General features: G+C 39.4%; 1 long non-coding RNA gene across 1 annotated transcript in view; it reads left to right on the top strand.

Annotated features, from left to right (window-relative positions):
• Positions 1-5,305: 5,305 nt before the first annotated feature.
• The window catches only part of LOC116094072, a 104,158-nt gene continuing 99,123 nt past the window's right edge, over positions 5,306-10,340 (top strand). Inside the window, exon 1 of the long non-coding RNA XR_004119957.1 lies at positions 5,306-5,402. This is a non-coding gene — a long non-coding RNA (uncharacterized LOC116094072). The remainder of the gene's footprint in view (positions 5,403-10,340) is intronic.

Genomic DNA, 10,340 nt, shown 5'->3' with positions numbered 1-10,340 from the left:
TACCTATCTCTTTGAATAACATCTGGTTATTGATATCTGTGGTCATTCTTTGTGGAACCTTTCTGTATACAATGGTACACAAGGCTTCTAGTTCCTGAGTGTAACCTAGTCTGACTCGATCATCCATTCCCCATCTTCCTACCAGAAGTAATTTTGAAAAATGTTTTCTCCCGGAAATCTGAATTTGGAAGAAAAGAAAACACGGACTTGTATCTTTTTTTGCCAGTCAAATACCCTCAAAAAGGGTTCTGAGACACAAATATGTCCTCTTTTCCACTGGCTTTAACCAGAGACCCGGACTTCCTAACAGAAGCTTCTAGAATGGCAGCACTGTCTGGATCTATTGGTTGAAGTGGCCTCAGGCTGAGGCAACAGAAGCTAAAGTGGAGATTTTATTTTTCCTAGTCCTCTTAGGGTTTTGCATGAAGTCTATAAGGAAAGCTGCATAACTAACAAGGATGAGGCAAATGAATTTAAGTTTTACATAAGCCTGGTGTATAGCTCAGTGGGTGGGTGTTTGTCTAACATGTGTGAGGCCCCAGGTTCAAATCCTAGCACTGTACAATAAAGACATGGTAGACTTCACAAATATGTTTAATTAGATATGTGCTTTTATAAAGTAATATTTTAATTTATTATTGTTTGTGCACATGGAGTGTGTGTGTGTGTGTGTGTGTGTATGTGTGTGTATGTGTGTGTGTATGTGTGTGTGTATGTGTGTGTGTATGTGTGTGTGTATGTGTGTGTGTGTGTATGCTCAGATGACTCTGTGCAGTCATTTCTCTTCCTCTTTTATGGAGGTGTTCTGGGGAAAGTGCCTTTACCAACTCAGACATCCCAGTGGCCTGAATATGTGCACCTTCATGCAGGTTTGATGGAAAGTTGGTGGTTTGGAGGGAATATGATTGTATGAGAGTATGAATTAAGTTCACAAGTGGGAATTTGCATCTTTGCCTTGTCTCCTATGCTCTGAGTCTCTTTGTTTTCAGGCACAGCATGGTGACTTTGGAAAGGTGATCTTGTGGCTTATTTCAGGAGAAGGGAAGTCTTTCCTGTCTGTTTTGTCTCCCTTCAGTGGGGAAGAGGTAGATTGGTTAGGGATGTTTTCCTATGTCACTCAACTTCCCCATTGCTACAGTGCCACTTGTAGGGGCAGGAGCACTACCAATTAAAGTACTGCCAATTAAAAACATTAAGTATTCCAACAAAAAGATAGCCAGAAGACAGTGTCATGAAGTTAATAATATGTCATCATCAGAGGTACACTGCTGTGAACCCACTGAAACACATTTTCCTTGTCCTTTCCCATTTTCAAAAGCAAGAGGAGGATATAGCTCAGTGGCAAAGTATTTGCTTGGCATGCTCATGTTTCTGAGCTCCATCAGGAGTCTAGCAAAGGAAAAGAAAAAAAAGGCAGGAGGGTGTTGGGAAGGAGGTAAAAAAAATTGCCAACAATGTTAACTAGGCAGAAAAAACCACTCCTAAGGAAATTTGAATTGCAAGTAGTTATTCAGAGAAACCAGTAACACTAATGATAGGAGGGATCTACTGGCTCTTCATGGACTGGGTGGTGGTTCTTTGAAAAGAAAAGCTGAGAGGATTCTACTAGATCTTTGGTCCTGAAATTCTGAAGGCAGGAACACAAATGCTTACCTGCTATCAACATGGCCTTGGAGAGGACGGGAGAAAGAAATTGAGTTTCTAATATGGCTCTGCCTTCTCTATGTTCTAGAAGAGAACATAGGCAAGGAGATGGGCTTTGGAAATCTGCATTTCTCTCCCCACAGAATTCCTTTTCTCTTATTTTCATCTGGCCCCAAGGCTTTGGAGGGATCAATACAGATACTTTCTAGGGAAGGAAATAAGACAGAAACATGTGCCCTGGTGGAGCTGCTTAGAATATTGAATAGCTTTTGACATAGCTTGATGCAGATGCAAGGTAAAATTCTCCAAGGAGAGAATTGGTACTGTAGTTTGCTGCTCCAGGGGGAAAAAAGAAAGTAAATGAAAGCAGGGAGGAGAACAAGTGGAGTCGTTCACTCCTCCCACCTCCGAAGTTCACAAATAGGACAGAGAGTTGAGCATGCAGGAGCTCAGAAAAAGCACTTCGCTGTGATGAAAACTATTTCCTACCCCATCATCACCGCGGCAGAGGGCACTGAAAATGCCTCTGCCTCAATTTTAAATCAAAATTCATTCTCCTGGGCGGTGCTTGCTTTCTTTCGTGTTTCATTTGATGGCTGCCCGGCTGACATGGATTCGCAATGGTTACTAAAATATTCACTGCAAAGAGCTGGTGTGAAACAGTTTCATACACTGCTCCTCTTACTCATCTGGATTAACCTTTCTCGGGAAATCACAGCATTGTAAACACCCCTCAGCATTAAATAAAACACAGCGGTGTGCAGCTTTAAATGATTGCTTCAGCTTTTTTTTTTCCCCTGGTCCAATGCGTGACTTGTTTTATTTAGCAGTTTCTGCATTCCCCACTGTTTAGCAATCAGGCACCGTTGAACGTTTTGCTTCTACTTCCCTTCTCTTTTTTAATGAGGTACAAGATAAAATACTCAGGCCTTTCATTCCCCCCCCCCCCAGGAAGATCAAGTCTTGAATAAGAATCAAATTTGGAAGGTCAGCGTTCAAAGGTTACTGCTGAGTCTACTTAGTGTCAAGAAAATACAGACCGTTGCACAGAGAGGCAAAAAGCAAGTCAAGATTGGTTTAAAAACTTGTAGATATTAATGCAACATTGTGGCTGAGAATTCAAATTCATAAAAGTCAGGAGAGTCAAAATTATGATCCTCCCAGCTCTCGTTATTCCGTCCATGCACACATGATAGTATTTTATGTACTGTATTTGCTGTTATATTTATGCCCTTATATAGAATATGCCAACTTATAGTTGCTAGGGGAAGCATAACTTTCCATTTCAAACTTTTCTGCATTCTAATTTTTTCAGCCCAATTGGCATTAGCACATCTCCCTTCAGTTTCCTCTCCTCTGATTTCTTAAGGAAAATTAAACGAGGTGACTGGGTTCCTTCTTGTTTTAAATGTTCACCGATCTTTTGGACTTATTATGTATTTCTGGTCTGGGATGTGAAGAATACAAAGACATTCCTTTGTTTGGGAGAGGAGCTTTATGCAGCTTGCAGATTCACAATACCCATCCAGAGATCCTTTTAGGAGAAAGCAGAGAGGGATGTTCTGGATCTGTCCAGGGTCCTGACACCCTACTCCAGTGCTGGTCACAGCTGGGTATGCATCGTTTTACACTCACAAAATATGAGAATAGGAATAGTAACTACAACAGAATTAAAATAGCAAAAGGGGTCTGTGTAACTTCACAGGCATGCAGAGAATTTGAGCAGAAAAGACATTTTCACTGCACTGACAGTTGCTTCAGCTCCATAAGGCAAATGCTTCAGACTCCTGGGTGCAGAGCATCTACACTCTCTGCACTGATAGAACCTGATGGCCACAGTGTGTTTAGAGACAAAGGGTTGCTCAAACTCATTTACAGACACTCTTTGCTAAGCATGATTCTAGCTGGTAGTAATTTGTGATGGAAAGAGTTTGGAAGTCGGGTATTTATATCTTGATGCTGATATGAATGGGCTTTGATAAGGACTTAACCTCTGCAACCTGATTTCTTAACTGACTAGACAACTGCACATTTTCAGAAAACTGAAAAAATTGACTAATTCTTATACCTCCATATATGCTATGTGCATCCTTATGTTATTACATTGCTTACAAATAATATGTGTGCATAGGTATATATATGTATATATATGTATGTAAATATATATGCATGTGTATATATAGGTTTTAGCAATATAAAAGTTAATACATAATAGTATAGTTATAAATATTATTACATATATTATACCTTAGAAATATCTTTCCTTCTTGTGCCTTTGATTATGATGTCAACCAATATTTAGTTTTGTTTTAAATATAGTTTCTATACTTGACAAATTGATCTCTTTCAGTACTTGCATTTCATTAAGCCTCAAATTGTGAGTTATTTCTTCATATTAGAAAATATTTTTATTTGGTTGGAGAAAATGTTTTGGTAGCCTGTGAATTGTTTATTCACTTTTATTTGTTCTTTTATTTAATATTTAATCAGTATTTATTGAGCACTTATGCCAAGAACCAAGGGTATTTAGAACACTTGTGAGGCTTGAGGATGCAGAAGTAAAGAAGACAGACTGAAATATTCCTATGAGATTACAGCATTGAATGTTGCATGAGGGCTGTCCAGCAGAGCAACAATGAAACCAAGTATGTAGTTTATAATCTTCCTGTAGCCATATTACAAAAATAAAAAGAGATGAAGCTAATGCTGACAGTACGTTTCACCCCAGTAGGCATAAAACTCTGTCATCTCACACACTATTCAAAGTCACAGTGAGATAATTTGCAGTTTACTTTTACACTCTGTCTTTAAACCCTGGCGTATATTTTGCAGTGATCACACATTTAAATCCTGACTAGCCACATCCAGATGGCCATTAGTCAGTGTAGCTGCTGCTTGCCATTGAACAGCTTGGCTCTTTTAGGGCAAGTAGGTCATGTCAGACACTGTAGCAAATGAACATCCAGTAGCCTTTAAAGAAATAAGGAATCGTATTTCCTTCAGCCCTTAGTTAAATGAGCATGGATATCTTCAATACATGCTAGAATCCTGGAGGAATTCATGAGTATTAAGAAGGAATTGTTGAAATCAATGATTCTTAATGGGACTGTTAGAATTAATTAGTAGCATTTAACAAGGCATTGCGGTTGAGATAGACTTGGGGGGCTGATGTGTTCCTACCTCTGATGACTTACGTTTGTTCTAGATCTTTAAAGAAAGTCTTGGTTTTAAATTTTAGAGTGCAATTGAATTAGAAATTCCTTGGGTCTAAATTGGGATGGTAGTTTTCTTAAGTGCATTAACATGGAAATACATAGGATCAATGATAAAGCATACAGAAGCAAGAGACTCTGGGGCGAGCAATTCTTTTTCTTCCAGGCAGCCTCCTTTCCCCCTGATTCAGAGAACTCTGAAAATCACCTCTAATGGTCTGGCAGTAACAGGCTGAGCACGGCTTCACTGCAGTCCTGGAAGAGCTTCTGCACACTGAGTTGAATATTATCTTATATTTCAAGGTGAATCCTGTTCCCATAGTAATCTACAAGTGTGCTGCAAGTCAAGCATTTAAAAACCCTAAAGTGGAGTCCAAGGAAACAGGCAAATAGAATTCCAAATAGAAACAAGTGACCTCACAGAGGCCAGAAGAACCTGAACAGAAACAGTCCAGGCACTGAGACAAAGTGCAGAAACTTCATTTGTGGTTTTCCTGCTTAGAACAGTTATACAGGATTGGCTATGCTACATCCTCCACTCTTGGGGTATGGATTAATTTAGGTCAATTTGAATTCCTTTCCTGTCTTCTCCTTAGCAAATGTTCTCATTCCCATCAAAAGAAGAGTGAGGGAATGTTCTTTGCTTCCCTGCATTGGCCCAGACCATGAGTATTTATCTTGCTTGCAGTCAAAACAGCAGTTACCCTGTGTGAGCATTCCTGCCTGCTGTAGAAAGGCTCTGGGCCTGCCACGTTTTCTTCAATTGCATAGCAGTTGGTAGGTGGGAAGGACTCGTCCCTGAAGACAGTGAGAGGATATGTGTACAGTTTTATGAGAGTGTCTTTTATTATTGAGTGGGGGGGGGATGTACTAAAACTTGCCAGAGTAAGTGTGTGTTATAAATCTGTGACAGAGAGGGTAGGGGTCTGAAGGAAAACTGTACCGCAGCCATCATTTCAACTATGGCCATTCCCCATAAGAAATGTGAAATCAAAGGAAGGGAAGGCGAGTGAAAATTAACTTTAAGTCCCAGAAGCTGACAAGCAGCTACCATGATTTAGGGCCGAGTCACATCAAGTCCAGTGTTGAAATGAGAAACATAGAGGACAGGCATTTTTATGTTGGCTGTAATTGGGCAAGTGAAGAAAATGATTTGTTGAAGGTGATGCTAATGACAACAGGCCAATGTCAAACCTTGCGCTCTGAGGGGGAAAAAAAAACAGCACAGAGGCAGAGCATATTGTGCCCAGCTTGAGTTTATGAGGAAAAAGGTTTTGTGCCAGAGGGAAAAATTTTTGAGATCACAAAAATGTAAATGTGGAGACTTATGTCTCTGGCTGGGTTCCTATTTTGATTGGGTGGTCTCTCTGTGCATGCTAACTGCCAACTAGGCTCTCCTGAGTGTAGTCCCTCTCAGCCTGCACTGCTGTTGCAGGTGGTATTTTAAAATTTCCTGTTTTCAATTATGACTGCATATAGCTTTAAGTCCTGCTGGATTGGAGATAACTTTATATTTGAAAAAAGAACCAACTGGTTTTAGTGATAACTTTTTAGTCATCATTTGATCACATTGTGCTGCTCCTCATCCTCCCAGATGGCCTCTCGCCCTGGACCTGCATGATTAACAAAATTGTCCCCCACCCTATTTACATTCACTGATGCTGCCAACTCTTCCATTTCTCATGGATCATTTTCTCTGTGACCTAACCTTGGGGATGAACACAATACTATTTTTTTTCCTGTTTAGATTGATTCTTTTGTCTAACAACCAAAGAGCTTTTACTTGTTTGTTTGAGAGACTGGGAACATGAAGTTGGGTGGGCAGGGAGGTGGTAGGGGAGACCTGTGAGGGGAGAGACTAGGCTCAAAATAATTCTATGAAATTCTCAAATAAATGAAACATAAGAACTCCTTACAAAATCAAATAAAAAGAAAACAGAAACCCCCAATGTTATGCTTTTTAAATTGGATACCTCCATCTACAAACAGCCATATCTTGAAGGCCAGTTCCTGAGTGACATATTTGGAAGGCCCTAGAACTGTTAAGAGACCTCTTAGGAGGAGGTCTTTAAGTCAGGAGGTCATTAACAGGTTGGTGAGACCTTGCCTCTTCCTTCTCCTTTCTTTATTCCTAGCCAAGTGGGGAATGACTCAGTTTAGTGCACATTTCTGCCATGGCATGCTGCCCCAGAACCATGACAGGAGGCCTAAAAGCAGCATCCCTGCCCAGGCGGGGATTGGAATTGCCAGAAATGTGCATAAAAGAAATAGTTCCTGTGTATAACTTGATGAACTTATATATTTATTTTTAAATTTTAACTATTTATTTTGTATTTTAATTATGTATATATCTACTGTGTATGGATATGCATACATAAATGCAGGTGCCCATGGAAGCAACAGGCATTGGATCCCCCTGGAAAGACATCTGTAAGCCACCTGACTTTGAGGCTAGAGGCCAAACTCCAATCTTTTGCAAAAGCAGTAAGGGATCTTAACCACAGCAAAATCAGTCCTTACATGTTTGTTATGGTGATTCAAGGCTGATGTCTGACATTAAATTGAAAAAAAAAATTCTATGAGAATTAGATATCTATTTCTGAAATATACACTTATAATTAAATAATTAAATATAAATATATAAAATATACATTTTTTCTCCTTTCCTTTCTGTCTATAACCCTCCTCACATTTCACCTTCTAACTTTATGTTCTCCTCTTCCTTATTTTTTCCCCAGTAACCCACTGAGTCTAGTACTGTCCATATGAACATTTGTGTAGGGCTATCTACCAGAGCATGGACAACCTACAAGGGGCCTAACTCCTAATAGATCCTTAGCTAGGGGTAGCGCCTCATGGGCCACCATCACCCATGCCGGGACGTTGACTGGCTTGATTTTGCACAGATCTTACCCATCAACCCCAGCTCTCATGAGCTTGTTGGCATAGCATATTTATGCTTGTCATGTTGAGAGACACTATTTTTCAGAAGTTGCCTCTAGCTTCTGGCTCTTATAATCTTTTGCCTTCCCTTATGTAGTGTTTCCTGAGCCATGAGGGGAGGATGTGAAATAGATGCCCTACTTAGAGCTGAGCACTTTGTAGTCACTCATTCTTGGTAATTGTGTATTGCTGCATTAACCTCTGACCACTGCAAGAACAAACTTCTTGAGGGCCGAGAACTGTACTAATCTAGAGTGGAAAGAAAAGTACTTAGGAGGCAGTTTGATGCTATGTTCATTTAGCAAAATAATAGTAGTAGGTTCTTCTCTAAGACCTATGATCTCCCTAGCCACCAGTTTCTGGCTGAGTTTACAGATCTAAGCTTGAGTCCCCTCTTGTAGAGGAGGCCTTCCAATCAGAAATCTGTTAACTACTCTTAGAACTTTCATGCCACTATTGTATCAGTGGTCATATTTTCCCAAATTGATCAGCATTGTAGTTCATAGGGATTACAGCTGGATCAAACAACTTGTTCTTTTTCTACCTTAACAGCTTGCATAGCACCTTGCAGTGTTAGGAAAGCTAGTCAGTGGGGGGCGGGGGGGAGTATGTATCCAAGTCACTACTAGTGTAATTTCTCCCAGTGATGTGACCAATGTCTGTGGTGTCTTCATCAGTAGGCTCTTACCATCAAGTTCTAGTGGACAACCAAGAACACTGGCCTGTATTATTTAAACATTATCTTTATGGTCCAGTTTTCTAAGAAGCTCCTTGTAATATGTTCTGCTTTGGTGTTAGACCATACTTTACGCAAATTCTTCTATCAGAATTACACCCTAGGGAATGTACATCAGGCTACTGAGCAGGCCTAGACCAATTCTCTATAGAAAGAGGCAGAGCTTACAAGTTCCTAATGGATAGTTCCTGGAGAGTTATCCAACAACACTTCTTTCTGTGGGAATAAAAAGCATGAGTGAGAGAAGAGAGGAAAAGATATTTACAATTCTACAGAAAGGAGAGTTCATGAGCAAATGCTAGTGGGTTTACCCATTGTGGTGCAGGAGATTCCAAGACTGGAGCAGCAAAGATGGAGACCAGGCTCATGGCTTACAGTGGCTGGGCACATTGTTGTGGTAGACAGAAAGCAGTAAACTCAGGGAGAAGAGGCAGATGTAATTCTCAAAGACTTGTTCTTACCCTCCTCTGCCAACTATGCATTCCACACCAAATATTCCACAGCCTTCCCAAATAGAGTTTGATATCAAGTGAAACTGGGGTGTACATGATTTTATAAATCAAACCTCAATAGACAGCACACTTTCCATTTTGTTTAAAAAATAATTTTGGCAATCTCTATTCCAGTGTGATTAGAATGGCAAAGAAACTAATTAAATAAGAATTATAGGAATTGTGCACATATTATTTTAGGCATCTTTATTTTTGTCCTACTGCATCCCTTTATTTTAATTAAAAAATACATTTTCTGTTTAATTGCCAAAAATTCAATTTAATGACTCAAAATTCAGAAGTACAAAGGCTATTACTGACAGATCTCTCTTCCCTACCTCTTTTCCTTAGGCTAAACAATTCTCAACGTAAGAAGCCAATGTTTTCAGTATCTTGAGCTGCCCTTATTTATTCTGGGGTGTCTTTGCCAGTTTGGGTTGTAACAAAATCTCAGAGATGAGTTCACTTTTCAACAGCAGAAATTTATTCCTCACAGCTCTTAAGATTGGAAATCTCTGGGGTTATGATGAGGCATTCTGATTTTAGAGTTCTAGAATTTTGACAAAGTAAGACAATAAGCTAGGTCTTTGCTTCCCCTTTTAGAAATCCCATTTATGAGGGATTTAATTATGTCTTGATAGAAGTTAGGGCTATCTGGAAAGAGGGAACTTCAACTGAGTAAATGCCTCCTTAATATTATCCTCTAGGATAAATCTGTGGGGATATTTTCTTGATTAATGATAGCTGTGGGAGGGTCCAGGACACTGTAGGTGGTTCTGTCCACCTATAAGCAGGTGATTACTGGATTGTATAAAACTGTAGATAGAATAAGCCACGGATAGCAAGTCAGCAAGCATAGTTACTCTATGACATTGCTTCAGTTACTGCTTCCAGGTTGCTGGTTGAGCATCTGTCCTGGCTTCTCTGAATGATGGATTTCAACTTGGAAGCCAAGTAAATATTTTTCTCTCTAAATTTGCATTTGGTCATCCAAATCTTTACCACAGCTTTACCACAAGAGAAATCAAACTAGAACACCTTTTGAAGGCTTCATATTCAAATACTGTCATAGTGAAAATTAGATTTTGGGCATGTAAATTTTAGAGAGCAGAATGAGGAATCACAGACATCCAGACCACTACTTTGAATATATTTACAATCAAATCCTCTTACTTTCTACAAGCATTTGCATACAATTACTGTACATAATGGCTTTAGACTGATAGTACACATTGAAGATGAACTAATTTTAGAATTTAAAGGTTTTTTTTTACTCTTTAAAAAATGACTATATAGTATCTCACATATTTCTTT

Source organism: Mastomys coucha, unplaced genomic scaffold (assembly GCF_008632895.1).
Source record: "Mastomys coucha isolate ucsf_1 unplaced genomic scaffold, UCSF_Mcou_1 pScaffold16, whole genome shotgun sequence".
NCBI lineage: Eukaryota > Metazoa > Chordata > Mammalia > Rodentia > Muridae > Mastomys > Mastomys coucha.
Note: the sequence above shows the minus strand (reverse complement) of the source record. Positions and strands in the feature narration are given on the sequence as shown.